We start from the raw sequence: 15881 nt of genomic DNA on the forward strand, positions 1-15881 counted from the left end.
TTTTTTAGAATCCTCACTGTGAGGACAAAAATCTCCTAACAAAAATCCTTGAAGAATAAAAGGATAAATGAAAGAAGCCAGAATATGGAACTATAGTTGATGGGGTAGAGAAGAGCAACAGTCTAGTCCCTCACTCCTGACTGTCCCAATTCCTTGGGTGCCATCAGTACACATCCATGGAGTCAGACCCATGACAAGATCAGTAAAGGATCCTTAGGAGGGGAGAGCATTAGTGAGGTCAGCCACAGAGAAGGCACCAAAGGAAGGCAGAACTTGAGAGGATCAGCTGGATGACAGCTGCTGATATAATAGCCACCAAGGTTTGTTCATGAAGTCCCAACATGATATGGCATCCATGTACCCCCAAAACTCACTGGAAAAATCTAAAGCCCCGCATCAATGATAGAGACAAGAGCCACAAGTATGTGCTATACTGTTACCTCTGTTAGTGTGGCCCAGAAAACAGAAATTAAAAGTGGATCAACTCGGGCTGGGGATGTGGCTCAAGTGGTAGCGCACTCACCCGGCTTGCATGCAGCCTGGGTTTGATCCTCAGCACCACATACAAACAAAGATGTTGTGTCCACTGAAAACTAAAAAAAATAAATATTAAAAACTCTCTCTCTAAAAAAAAAAAAAAAAAAAAAAAGTAGATCAACTCAGAGATTTGGTGTCAAAGGTCATCAGCATCCTATTCATCCATTTATTCATTCAGTCAACAAATGTTTATGTTTCAAGGCACTGGTCTAAGTGCTTTGCAAAACAAAAAATACACATACAGGTCCTGCCACTTAAAAGCTTATCCTAATCACTAGAAGGTACAGCAGTATCTATAATAGATGTTAGAAATAGTTAAATTTCATCATTTAGTCACAGATCGAGTCTGTATTGCTCCTGGTGATTTGAAAAACTCAGAGCCGAGACAGAATCAGTGCACGCAAAGTACTCCCAGGGAACAGTGTGAGCATGGTATGGAGGCGGGAAAGATCAGACACACTTCAAAAAACGGTAAATGGTTCCATTTGACTGGGCAATGATCTATAGTTAGTCATGGGAAATGTATCAGAAAAGTGGGATAGTCAGGAAATGGAGGGCCAACTGTGTGAGTTTGAGAATCTGATCATCAGGTTGTAAAGTAATGGGAAGTCAGGAAAAACTCCTTACAGAAAAGGGACTGAGTACAATGATTACTTTCAGAAGGTTAATCTTGGTTTAATAATCAGGAAAATTCTGACTACAGGACCAAGTTTACAGCCAAACTTTATAGTAACTCCTACAAATGATGATATTTGGTAGCATGAACAAGCAAGATCATCCAGTTTTTAATCTCAAATGTATTTCTTTCTACTGCCCAGAATACTCTGTTGGGTACCAACTTTGTTGAGTGCTCAGGAAGTGAAAACTCATGTAAATAACAGCCTACAGTCTTATTTGGAGTAGCATTAAACATATAATAAACTCAACATAGTATATTTTGCACATTTTAAGAATATAAAACAGGAATAATGGTCATCACTCCATGAAACACTGGAAGTTGTACTGGAACATAATAATCTCTATTTACAGAAAAGGATCACATAGTTCCTACAACAGTTTATGGATATTTGCTTTTAATTTCAGAGTTGCTTTATAGTTTAAAAATAAAAATAGGGACTTAAAACAAATGTAAAGTTTTTTTCTCTTATCAAAAATATAGAAATTTTATTTTAGCAACATATTTTAGGAAAAAATATAAAAACAAATTGAAGAAAAATAAGTACCTGAATTCCATCATAAAAGACAATGTATTTTCAGAAAGAAATAGCATTTTATTCTGTAACTGTACCATAACTCATTCAACTAAATGCTTTTAAAAATGTATTTAGTTTTCAATTTTTCTCAATTTTAAAAGCAGAAATTTGATGTTGATATCCAAATATTTGTTGAAATTTATAACCATTTCTTTGGGACAAATTTATGGAAATCTAATTTCTAGGTCAAAGGGCAGGCATTTTTAAATATTTTTCAGTGAGTATTGTTGACAAATCTTCCAGTCTTTCCTGCAATGAATGGCAGCAGTCATTTTCTTAAAAATTAGATATTATGATTGTACTCTAGCAAATTTGCTTATTTGCTAGTGAAAGATTGTTTAATTGCTTTGCCTTTAATCACTGATATTGATATTAATATACATGAGTGTGATTCCTTCCTTTTTGATTTATGTTCTTTCCCATAAAAACTGTGTTTGCATATTTCTATTCTTAACAACTCTTTATAGATATGCCACAAATATGTATTTTTAATAATTTTTATTTTACATTTTGTAGTATTTTTGATATAGAAAAAGTTAAATCTGTATATAATTAATCTGCCCATATTTCTCTTTTCTCATTTCTGGATTTGGTAGCAAGTTTTTAAAAATCTAGCACCCCGAGATTATAAAACTACTCATCAAAATTTATCATACTATTCTTATAGATTTGGCATTTGGATTTAATTACTTTGGTAATTAAATTTAAATTTAATTACTTTGGTAATTAATTACTTTGGTAATTAAAAGGAGTGCTTTTTCCCTGTGTGTTTTGCAAGTAACTACCCAATTGTCTCAATTGTCCCAGCAAAAATTTACCCCCTTTCCTCATTTACCCCATTTAATTACAAGCCAAACTTTTATAGATGAAATGGATCAAATTAAGGATTTTCCATCCTTTCTTTTGATCAGGATTCTTTAATAGTGTGTGCATTATTTTAGCTTTAAAAATACTACAGTAATTGTCATGTTAGGATGAAGTCCTCATATTAGTTCACTTTGTTCAAATAGAAGTGCTAATTTCACCCATTTGTCTTTAACATTTTTCAATATATTGTGAAAAATAAAAGTTTATTCTGGACAGGGCACACTCGCCTATACTCAGGAGGCTGATGCAGGTGAATCACAAGTTCAAGGCCAGCCTCAACAACTTCACGAGGCCCTCAACAACTTAGTAAGACCCTGTCTCAAAAATAGAAAATAAAAAGGCTGGACATGTAGCTCACTGGTTAAGTGCCCCTTGGTTCAATCCCTGGTACAAAAAAAAAGTATATCTATATATGCTTATCTTATATTTATGGTATATCTATAAGCTTAAGGCTTTTCAGCATTAGTGATACCATTGATGCCTTTGTGTACCTTTCCTAGTCACCTCCCCAATAGAAAAGAGCTAACCATTGTCTTGCCACTCTCATTCTCTAGTTTATTCATACCCTGACTACATATGCATGTGTTTCTAAATAATAGATGCAATTATTGAGCGTTTTTAAAAACTTTTTGGGAATGTCATAGTGCAAATATTCTTGTTTCTCCTTTTTTTCATTTTGTTGTTCATCATTATATTTGTGAAGCTTATGTAATTGATATACATAGCTCTGGTTCCTTCATTTTTATTGCTTCATAATAGTCCATTGTATAAGTGAAATGTGAAATGCATCATTTAAATGGCTTATCCACTACCCTGAAATGAGGTATTTTGTGGTTTCCTTTGTTTCGAACATTCTTATCCCTGTCTCCCTAAACATGTGGCGCCGTTCCATGAGCACATATCCTAATGAGTCAAATTGCTGAGTTGTAAGATGCATGTGTATCTTCAACTTGCTCTTCAGGGTAGTTGAACATTTAGTTTCCCAAAGTTTTTGTCACACCATAACCTCATCAGCTTTTAGTGCAGGCAAGATTCTAAACTTTTTCCAATCCGATCAATTCATTTTTCCACACAAACTTTAGAATTCTGTCAGGTTCTAAAAAAAGCTAATTCTACAAGATTTTTAATAGAGTTTTTAACTTCATATATTCATTTAGAAGAATCAGTGTCCATGTAATATGAACTTTGCTCAATTCAGAACATGACTTTTCTCATTTTGCCTCTACTTATTTTGCAACTTTTCATAGTATTGAACATTTCTTAAGTTAATTCACATGCATTGCATATTTGTTGCTATTGTGAACTCCTTTTTTCAAAAGGGTAATTTTTAAAGCCCAAAGTTTACTTTATTCTTTTATTGACATTGAATTTAAGTAGATTAGTGCCCCCAAAAGATGGAAAATATGTTAAGAACAAATAGCTGAGCACATCCATAGCATTATCTAAAATGTCAAATAAAAGGTCAGCACTGAAATTAAATTTCAGTACCCTTATAAACACTGCTGGTCCCCTTCATTTGATCTGCCCCACTCTCTAGAAGTCCCAGATTTTTTAAAGTCACTTTTTAATGGCCCCTCCCAACAGGAAAGTAACCATGAGGTGATCTAGAATTCATCATGAAGAACAGTGGACAAAAATAGGCAGTTTGGGACCATCTCCCCAGGGCAATTTGCACCACCTTGCAACACCTAACTAAGTTTTCCTGGCAGTTCTAAGGACAATTCTTAACCCTTGCATTGAACTGTGACCTCGATCCCAAGGACACAGGAGAATGGAAGAAAAAGGTTTCTCGCTTTCTGTGTGAGCAGCCATCTCTCCATCAGTATGAGTTATCAAACACCTATCATGAGCTAAGAACGGGGTCCAAAACTGTTAAGTAAGGGAAGGATTGTGAAAAGAGCCAAAGATGTGGTTTTTGCCCACTGGGGGTTCACAACTTCTTTGGAAAGATAATAAATGAGTTTGCAGAACTAGAGAACAATCCAGTACCTCTAAAAAGTATTCTCATTTTTTTCTATATTACTCTCAAGTATATCCAATAATAGATGATAGATAGAATACAGATGATAAATTATAGATGATTGATGATAGGAGATAGATAGATGATAGATAGATAGATAGATAGATAGATAGCATCGGGACAGTTTAGTTTCCATGTGACTGTGAACTGGAGCAAGGGGAAATACTCCTTCACTATCATAACTGGATAGAAGACCTGCTATCGTGCTGCTGTGCTGCAGTAGTAATGGCCAGCTACAAAGAATACCATCATTTGCCTCTGAGCTCTGAGTGCATCTCTTTTGTAGTCACTACTTACTGTTCCTTAACTTTTACTCAGTTCCCTGGCAGTGGGTTGTACTGGATGTCTCTTTCCTTCCCAAAGATGTTGAGTCTCCAGCCCCATTTAAGTAATCTCTGGTGTGAAACAATAAACTGCTTCTCAAAACTTTGAAAAGGGTCGGGGGGAAGTCCAGAACCTTGTGTACCAGTGAACCCTGGGTACCTGGGATTGATTTTACCTCTGTCTAAAAAAAAATGTTCCTTCCTCCAATCCCCTGTTTAGAATGACACTTGAAGTAACATCCAGTGAGGGAGACATTAGTCATTTCATTCATTTTGCTTTGCAGTGCACATTGTTAAGGATCTAAATACAAAAGATATATACACAGTCTGGAAGATTAAAAGTAAATTGCAAGCTATTTTGATTCTTCAGAAGGAATTAATAGTATCACATTCCTTAATCTTTTGTAGAGGGTTTATGAAGCAGTTTCATAAATATGATCTCCTTTAATTCTAACAGCAGCCCAGTCAGGTTGACTGAGCAGATAATATTATTCCCATCAAATCCATAGAATTAGGGCTGGAAGGGACTTGAAGACCTATCCTTCAGATAAGTATCTGGGTTCAGAGAAGTTAACTGAGACCCCACAGCTGGAAAGGGGACTAGAAAAACCTCACTGGACTCCCAGCTTCTTGTCTTCTTCCATACCAGAAGGCCTCACCCATCTCAACAGGGAAAACCCAAAGTGGCCACCTTGTTGTAGATGCCCATAGGCAAGTAGGAAGGAGAAGTACCCAAGGGTTTCTGTGGTAGAAGGTCTGTTTTGTGACCACATCAGCTGAGACCCTCACATTCGATGTTATGGGAATTCGATGTATAAACCCATTTAATTTATTTATTTATTTAATTTATTTATTGGTTTATGTGCCAATGTTACTGGTGACAGAGAAATAAACAGCCCTTCACTCAACCTGTCCAACCCCAAAGGAAACTGGTTTCCCAATCAATGTATCCCATCTCAGAAGATGCTTAGGTCTGGAATTCTAGAATGTTTAAGAAGGAAGGTGTTATTGCTTTGGACCTTAAATGTCCCCCAAAACTTCATGTGTTGAGGGCTTGATGGCACTACGGGAAGTGGTGGTAACTCCAGGTGGTGGGGAAGTAGGCCTTTGGAGGCATGATTTAAAGGCTATATTGGAACCCCAGCCCCAACCCCCCACCCCCACAGTCACCCCCCACCACACAGCTTCCTGGATGTCCTGAGGTGAGCAGTTTGTCTCTGCCATGCACCCACCATCTACCTCACCACAGGCCCAAAATGACAGGGCCAAGTGACCCCGGACTGAAACCTTCAAAACGGTGAGCCAAAATGAGTCTTTCTATCTTATAAGATAATTTATATTGGTTATTTTGCCACGGGAACGGAAAGCTGATTAACACAGAAAGTCATTTTTCAGACTGATTCTGATACTTAGGGCCCAAACTTAGTTCAAAATCTTAAAAACACATCAGAAAAAAAAATTATACCTAAAATCGAACAAAATTTTACAGTTTTTCCCCAAAATCAAAGCCACAGTATATTTCCAGAGTAAAGTTAACTCTCCAGCCACAACTTCCAAGGATGTTTGTATGAGTCCACCAGATGTGTTGACAAGGGTCGAAACAAGGTGACAAGCAAGGAAAGAAGGAGGGGGCCATTTATTTAAAAAAAAAAACCTTTGTGTCTACTTTCACATGTTTAAAAGAAAGAAAAAACCTGACATGGGAAATGCAAAGGTGAGACAGGTCACCCAAGGATTCCACCCCTGGCAAGGTGTGGTAGTATGTGGCCGCCTAGTTAAGCTCTTTACTTGGCAAGCCCACAGCCATTTGGGACTGACAACTGGGTCACCATGTCCCTGCAACATCAACACCGTTCAGACACCGGAGCGAGTAAAGCGGGAATTTGATCCAAAGATTGGTTTTGGAGAACCACACTCAGACTGGAAGCCTGAGCCCCTGAAAAAGATCTGTCTCGCCAGCTGGCCAAAATAAATACTTAGAAAAATAAAAGAAAAGGGGAGAAAAGCAGATTATGAATAGTTTTTCCAGACATGCAATTCTAAACCAAAGTCCAGATATGCACTTTAGAAAGAAAACAAAAAAAAGTTCTGTTGTCTTTTGAACTATTTCATTTTTTAAAACAACCTTATTTTACTTTTAAATTGCTTTGATACAAAAAATTGACAGAAAGTAAGATAGAAATATATTATCCTGAACATTAAAGCACATTAATACAAGACTACAATACAGTTGGTTATTACTGATATAAAACAAACATGACTGCTTGCTGTTCCCTGGCTGTTACCATTGACTTTTCATTGTGAATTACTGAAATCCATGGCCACAGCTCAAAGCCTACTTTTTTTCATTAGGGATCATTTTTTTTTTCCAAATACTAATTTCAATAAACATTAATCAAATTCCTAATATGGGCTGTGCATTCCCTTACTGATTCAGGGATTCTTGATTTCTGTGTTAAAGAAAGGAAGAAGTAGTGAAATCCCCTAAAGGGAAATAAAGCTTAGAAAAGATCTGACTATTTACAATACTAATCTTCATGTAACTTAAAAGATGCATATCAAATTTGAAGAGATTTTAATACTCCCACTAAGAAAAGATAGGTTTTGTTTGGATTTGCTTCTAATGAACATGGACATTCTATTGTGTGCTGAAATATTAGCATGTATTTGTTGTTTACAACCCCACAATCTCAAATAAAGGCAATATCAGGAAAACAAAATTATTATGAATAATATATTAATTATTATATGCTAAGAGCCTAACAGAAATGATACATCTAGTGAGTGGACCATTTAAAAGTTAAGTCTTCAACAATAAAGCAATAATTCTTCCAAATACCATAATATTATGTAAAATGGAAAGAAGATATTCTTATAATTAACTGTTATATTCACTTGTTCTAAGCTTCTCAGGCCTTAGAGAGCAGAATGTTTACAGCCAGTAATACCATCTATATCCTAAATAGTTTTTAAATTCTTCTTTGGTTAAATTATGTCACATAAAACCTCCAAGAGAAATGAAAAAAAAAATCCGCAGTAATGAACAAGACATATAAAGTTCCCAAACTTCTTCTATAGTCTTGCCAATATACTCATTCCCCTACTGAACACACTTGCAAAGTAGCCCCTCTGACCTTTCTAATGAGCATCTTATAATAACCCAGAAAGTTCATATCCTATCAAGCCTCACACATTAAATATTGTATAATCCATTCACAAGGGAATAGGAAGGATCAATATTATAAGTACAGTAATCTCAAATAAGCTTAAATGATTGGTTTTATATTTGTATAGTAATCATATATTCTGAACCCTAAAATATCAGGAAACATTTTAATACAAAGCATATAAACATTTCCCCTATTTTTGACAATTTATTCAAATTATTAATTATGCCTTTGATGCCTGATCCATTTCCATGTGAGTTATACTATAAACGAAAGTCACAGAACAGGTGCCATTATTTGGGTGCTGCCTATCAAAACTAATTTTCCATATCAAAAGACATTTACTTTTTTTTTTTTTTTGGTATCAGAGATTGAACCCAGGGGCACTCAACCACTGAGCCATATCCCTAGCCCTTTTTTTACATTTTATTTAGGGACAGAGCCTCATGAAATTGCTGAGGCTATCTTTGACTTGAGATCCTCTTGCCTCAGCCTCCTGAACCACCGGGGTAGGATATGCACCACCACACCCAGCTGACATTTATTCCTTTTATTATAAATTGAAGTATGTTGGAAAGACAGGAATATCAATATTTATATAACCATCCCTGGTCACTATTTAATACCCAATTTATGTAACCAAATAGCTAAATATATCTTGGATTAAAAACTCTGAAATCAAAGATAATGGATTATAGGGGATGAATAAGAAAAACTTCAAAAACAGATTTGCTCATGTTGTATTGATGCTGCATCTTCATATATTATGTCTCAATATATATTTATCCACATCATTGATATTTGGTTTCATGGAAAAACTCAAATGAATTACATTTCTCTAACAGTTATGATGCCCAGTTAATGAGAGCCTTTGATGATACAAACTCCCATAAAATTTCCAGTTACAAACTCCCATCAGAATTCCCAGTTAAAAGATTGCCTTGTAAAAAGAATTAACAAACTGATAACCACCAAAAATTTTTGGTACTGACTTGTCACTATTTTTAAGTCCTCTTTTTTAGGCAAAAAAAAAAAAAAAAAAAACCCTTTTGAATAGTGCAATGCTTCTCAAACTGGAAAAATATAGATTCTTCTCCAGGTCTGGAGTGGGGCCCGAGATTCTGCCCTGGTGTCAAATGAGGCAGGATCTGGTCCAGGAAACGCTTTTGTACAGACAGAGAGTTAAAGAAAAATATTCCTATGAAATCAACAAAATCATCAACACCTTACTGGAGTGTTCCTTGGATTTTAATGAGATATTCTCTAAAGAGGCTCATCCCAAATACCATCTACCTTCTCAGCTAAAGGAAACCTACGAATGACCATTGTGGCTGTGAAGGCAGATCCTTCAGGTTGATGATGCCAGTTGTCTTTAATTTAAAAAAATTAAATGTGTCCTTCACCCATGGAAACATTCACACAGATGACACACCTCACTGTACTCTCAGTACAAGGCAGAATCTGAAAGGCACAAACCTTGTGATTGGGGATCTTGCAGTATGATAAAAAAGATGAAACATCTTCCTCCACACACAAACGACTGAGCGCCATGTTGAAAGGAATGAGTGGCCTCTGAGAAGTGAAAAGCTAGGATGGGGGCTGAGAAGAGAGGCGACTCCCAATTGCGTGCATTTGTTTTAGTCAGCTTTTTTGCTACTGTGACTAAAAGCTCTGATCAGAACAATTTTAGGAGAGGAAAAGTTAACTTAGGGGCTCACAGTTTCAGAGGTCTCAATCCACAGATAGCAGACTCCATCTGGGGGGGTGGGCTCCGGGCGAAGCTGAACATATGAAGGAAGAGTGTGGCAAAGGGAAGCAGCTCACAAGGTGATCAAGAAACAGATACTCCACTCTCCAGATAAAAAATATATACCCCAAAGCCAGGCCCCCAGTGCCCCGCCTCCTCCAGCCATACCACACCTGCCTTCAGTTACCACTCAATCCCATCAGCTAACTAGACTTAATTCACTAATTGGGTTAAGGCTCTCACAACCCAATCGTTTCTTCTCTGAACCCTCTTGCATTGTCTCACACAGGAGCCTTTGAGGGGGTCACCTCACATCCAAACCATAACAGCATCAGAGTTGGCCTCCTGAAGGAGGTGGAGGTCACCCGCTGAAGGATGAGCTGGGCTAAAAATGCAGAATAGAGAGGGGGGAACAACACACCCAGAGGCACAGATAGACATTTGGATGTTTTGTCTGTCACATTTTCATTTCTACAGCCCAAATGGATAAACATATACATTATGTAATATGTTTCATGAAAAAATTTTAGGACTTCAAAGATGAGACTAGAGTTTTTCAAAGCCCCAGAGTTCTCAGAGTCAGGTTTCCAAATCAACAACAGCATTAGCATCACCCAGAAACTTGACAGAGATACAGATTCTCATTTCTCCCTGCCTAATTTGACAACCACAGGAGCAGACCTTCTGTGCTTCAGTAGGGATAGGAACCTCCTTGGGAGCTTATTGAAATGCAAATTCCTGGTCTCACCACAGAGGATCTGATTTAGTAAAGTCACTACTGGGTTTGATACATTTTTAAAAAGCATTCTCCCCTACTTCTGACACAGGTGGACCACATTCCCCATTTTGAGAAACATTGTTACAGTCTCAGAATAGGAGATGAAGAAAAGAATAAAGGGTGGGGAGAGTGCCAATAAAAATAAGAGAAGGAAAGAAAGAGTAAAATGCAGTTCCATGTTTATCAGTATGAAACCATCCAGTAAGGAAAGGGTTTGATTCTGAATGCTATGGAAAGAAAATTAGATCCAGAATGCTGATACCTAAGTAACTCACACATTTCATAAAGTTTGATGGACAGTTCCACAAGGATTTTTCAATAGCCATAAACAATTCCTCTTTTATAACAGAGGTCTCAGAGTATGACTCCTCTTGACATTACAAGTGTAGAGAAATTGCTGGAGTTCTTCCCCGCCTGATGCCCAAGAATTCGATAAGCCATTGCTGTTTTTAACAGACTGACATTTATTGCTTGTGGGTCCCAGGAGAGCTTAATGGCAAAAATTACTCTTAAAACCTTGTCCTGTTTGGAGCACTAGGTCAGCCTTAGCCGTTCCCTCACAGATCCCTTTCTTTTTCCTGTGAACTTTCAGGGATAAACCTCAGAGTGACTTAGCATCTAGAGAACAAAGTTCTGGCTCAGGAGTAGTGATAACCCTACCGCATGGTGAGGTTAATTATTAGATTTGAAGGTTAAGTCCTATCCTCTAATCTTTCTCGTTTTTAAAATGAGATTGAATTACCCACTCGGTGCAGGTTATTCCAAACACAAGATGAAATAGGAAGCTCCTGAAGCCCTCAAGGAGATATGTTTTCTGAGGGACCCCGGGCTTTCCAAGCCACGGGTCTTCTAGAGGCCTGGAGGCCACTGACCAGCCCTTCTGTGGTACCCGGGCCTGGTGCCTTCATCCGTGCAGTTGAGGATCCTGGTAAAAAGCAGAGGCCCTGGGGTCAAATTCTCCACCTCTTTCTATAAATGACCTTAGGCCAAAAACCCAATCTCTCCATTTCAGTATTCTCGTTTATAAAATGAGAATATTAATCACAATAACTTCATGGGGAGTTTCAGTAATCAAAGAGATGATAAAACATTTAGAAAAGATCTGGCACCAAGCACTCAGTTGTTTTTATTATTTCTCATATTTCTTATGGCAGAGAACGGATTCAAGTAGACATGAAGATGGCACTTTGACTATTAAATAAAAATGTGTCATTGAACGTACTTTGAGAAATGAATTACTCTACATTTACAGACAGTCCCAAGTTTTGATGGTTCCAGTTAAGATTGTTCAACTTTACAATGGTGTAAAAACCACACACATTCATTAGAAACAGTACTTGAAATTTTGAATTCTGATCTTTTGCCAGACCAGTGATAGGCACTATGATCCTCTCAATGACAGGCAGCAACAGTGAGCCTCAGCTCCCAGCCAGCCGCAGGGTCACCAGGGTAAAAACCAGTACTCTACAACATACTCCAGCTACACTAGCAGTCGGTAGATTCAGTGTCTTAAATATATTTTCAACTTAGGATATTTTCAATTCTGGATATTCTCAACTTGTCACAGGTTTAACAGGACATAACCCCATGATAAACCAAGAAGCATCTGCCATTGTTCAAGAACATATTAGTTTAGAATCCTAAAAACCTGGAGGAGATAAGCTTTGGCCTTTTTCATCCTGTTTTGTAGGCATTTCCATTCCAAAGTATTCCTGAAATAACATTTCTCAAATTTCTTAGGTTATCTGGGTTTTATTCTCGCTTCACCCTTGAATGTGATAAGTCACCTAATCTCTCTTGCCTCAAACTTCCTCTTTTAAAAAATGGGTTAGCAACTTGTTTGAGAGTCCAGTGACCCTGCTTTTGAGGCAGCCTCAAGGATCTGGTGCGGTGCTGCAGGGATGAGGCTGCCCTGGTCTTGTGGTCCTCAGTGCAAGAATGAATGTTGGCCTGTGAGTCCATGGTGCATCCCAAAGCTGCCATCAAAGAGAAGAAATGTCTCAAGTTGTGTTTTGACACTAAGATTCATGTGAATTTTTGAAGTTTTATTATATGTCATAGCTGTATCTTTTTATGTAAAAATGTTTAAAAATATTTTCTAGATAAATTAAATTTCTCCTCTCCAGTCCCCACCCTCCTATACCAATTCTCCCAACTTGCAAGTAAAATCGACACTCCTTAATTAATTCACTTATCCCCTGGGTGGTGAAGAATTCCTGTTTCAGAAACTAATGGAAAGTTCTATGTAAAAATCACCATTTCCCCAATCATGTTGCAAGGAGAGATCTAGTATATTGAACTATTTCCTGAACTGTCAAGGCTTTTCAATTCTCATTCTTCTCCCATCTTGTCTATTCACCATCAAAGATCCAATATAGAAAGCACAGAGCATAAGAATTGGAAGTGGAAGATGCAATAGGAGAGGAGCCTGTGTTTTGTGGAAATGAGAATTCCCTGCAGAGCTATTATACAACTCATACATTATTCAGGGTAAATTACACTGGAAAAGTTGTGCTGAGATGTCTCTCCCATTTCAAAGGCATAATTCTACAATAGAACTTGTAAATTTTCTAAATAGAGCTTCAGGACTTTCATAAAAATCAATTATCATTTTTAAGAACTCAACTCTAATTTTTGTGTAATAAAGCAACAACCTAAACACTAAAATTATTATTTTGGTCTTCAAATTCAAAAGAGAAATTTGTTCCTGGATTATAAAGCAAAGGTACTTAAATGATGATCTGGCGGTTTAATAAATTCAGAATATTGTGATTTATAATAAGCTTTTTAGAAAAATCAAATACCACTGTGTAACAGTCAGAATGCCATAAAATATTAAGTAAATTCCAAACACTTTTTCTTTCCTTAAATATATTTCAAAATAAGTTGATATATAGACTTACATATATCTCCTATGGGAAGACTGTAGGAGAAAAAAAAACTGCTTTATGCAAGACAATTAGCAATCTTTCCCTTCCATCTTAGAACCATAAAAGTGAAACTGAACTTCAAAATGTCATGGATAATATTTATATTAATAATACAAGGAATTGTCTAACCTATCATGCAGTTAAAGTAAGAGTGAGGAGTATATATTTGGAGCTTAAATGATGCTTTTTCTGCTTAGTGATTTATCACTTTTAACTGATGGTTATAAAATTACAGCTATCATCAGTATAAACCACTGGTCTCCCAAGATTCCTCTATTAAAGTTTGTGTCGTAAAATTGATGGATATGTCAACAACAAGTTTTCAGTGATAATTTTTTTTTCTTTTTATCATAGTAGGTTTTGGAGATCTTTATACTTTCAGAGAACTAAGAGTTCTAAAGGGAAGCAAAATATCACATGAGCTCCCACAAACTAATATCCTTTCCTTTTGAAAATCAGTTAAAATTATAGTTGTGGGAATATTGCAGACCTCAATTGACCTATAGGTCTAGAGAGCAAATTTTATTTTTTTCTTAGAAATGTGACTGATTATTTTAAATTGGTTTTCTTAAGCTCCATCAAAATACATACTAAGGCTAAATTTTTCCTAAAAGATGGTCTTGGTGCAAACATGAACCCAAGGTACTTTGTGAGCAGAACCTGTGTGAACTAGAGGGACCTCTGAAGGACCCTGCCCTGCCAGCACTAGCAGAGTCCACTTCAGGCACCCATGGGAAAACGCAATATGGATTTTGTTGTAGTCTTAAATGTTATCTCCAATAAGCTATTGAATTTGGGAAAAGGAGATAATTACATGTTTTTCTTATTATAAAACCAAGATGTGCTTAATTATTAAAAAGTAATTTGGAGAATTAGTGTCAAAAGAAAAAAAGAGTAAAGCAGGGTTACTTAACCCTAGCATGTGACTTCTACCAATAAAATAATCATAAATAATGCCATTCTCCACAGATACTCCCTGGCAAAGGCTCCTGTATGAAAGTCATTAAAGGTCTTCTATGTAAATAAAATGGATAGTATTCTGTAGATGTGTGCATGTATAGTTTATTTTATAATAAGATGGAATCTTGCCAGGCATGGTGGTGCACACTTATAATCCAAGTGGCTCAAGGAGGCTGAGACAGGAGAATTACAGGTTCAAAACCAGCTTCGGCAATTTAGCAAAGATAGAATCTTAGTATATACTATGTATTTTGTTCTACATGTCCATATGGAAACCCAAATTATCACTAGAAGATGTCTTAGAATAGAATCAGAAAATGAAGTAGTTAAATTGCATAATGGTTTAAAGCCATGACAACAACATGCTCCATTTACTTCATAGGAATTTACCAGCTAATATGAGGTGAAAGCTCAGAATGCTCCTATCCACTGTTTAGAGCATCCTTTAGCAGACAGCCAGGAAATTGCATATAAATGTTTATGCTCTGACCATTTCCTCTTCACCTTTAAGGTTTGGCACACACCATGTTTCCTTGATTGGTGCAACTTTTCTTAAGAAAAGTTAGTAATTAAAAGCTCTTATGGTCTCTTAAGAACTGTACTTATTTGGGTTACAATTTGATTATATCATTCAGTTATAAAGATTGCAATGTTAGTTTTTTGTTTTTTTAAAACATTTTTTAGTTGTAGTTGAACACAATACCTTTATTTTATTTATTTATTTTTATGTGGTTCTGAAGATTAAACCCAGGGCCCTGCACGCGCTAGGCAAGTGCTCTACGGTTGAGCCACAACCCCAACCCGCAATGTTAGTTTTGAGATACAGATACATCATTATTTCAGACATCACAGCCTCACCCCTGACATAATTCTGTTTTCAGCTACTTGTTGACTTATCTTTAGAGCAGGTTACTTTTACAACAGGTTGATCTCATCCATGACATCTTCACTTTTTTATTTCATATTTTAAGTTTAATCTTATCTTGTCACCCTAAGGGTATAGCATGTGTGTGTTTGGGTGTGTGTGTGCACATGCACATATTAAGCACCAAGAGATCTGTGTAGATGCTAAGGACTTCTCTACTCAGAGGAAAAGTTAAATAAGAAGAACATGCAGTAACTTTGTCTTTGTAAGGGCTTAGACTTCCCTACAATATCATAGAATGTTTTCTTTATCATGGAAATAATATCTGTAGTGTTTTGGGTCATAATTATCTGTGTGAGTGTCCAGATCTGCTTCTTATTAAAATAAATACCTGCCATGTGCCAGGAACTTTGACAGCAGTAGTGAGGTAGTAG

The sequence above is a fragment of the Marmota marmota genome, unplaced genomic scaffold (assembly GCF_001458135.2).
Source record: "Marmota marmota marmota unplaced genomic scaffold, marMar, whole genome shotgun sequence".
In the NCBI taxonomy this organism is placed as follows: Eukaryota; Metazoa; Chordata; class Mammalia; order Rodentia; family Sciuridae; genus Marmota; species Marmota marmota.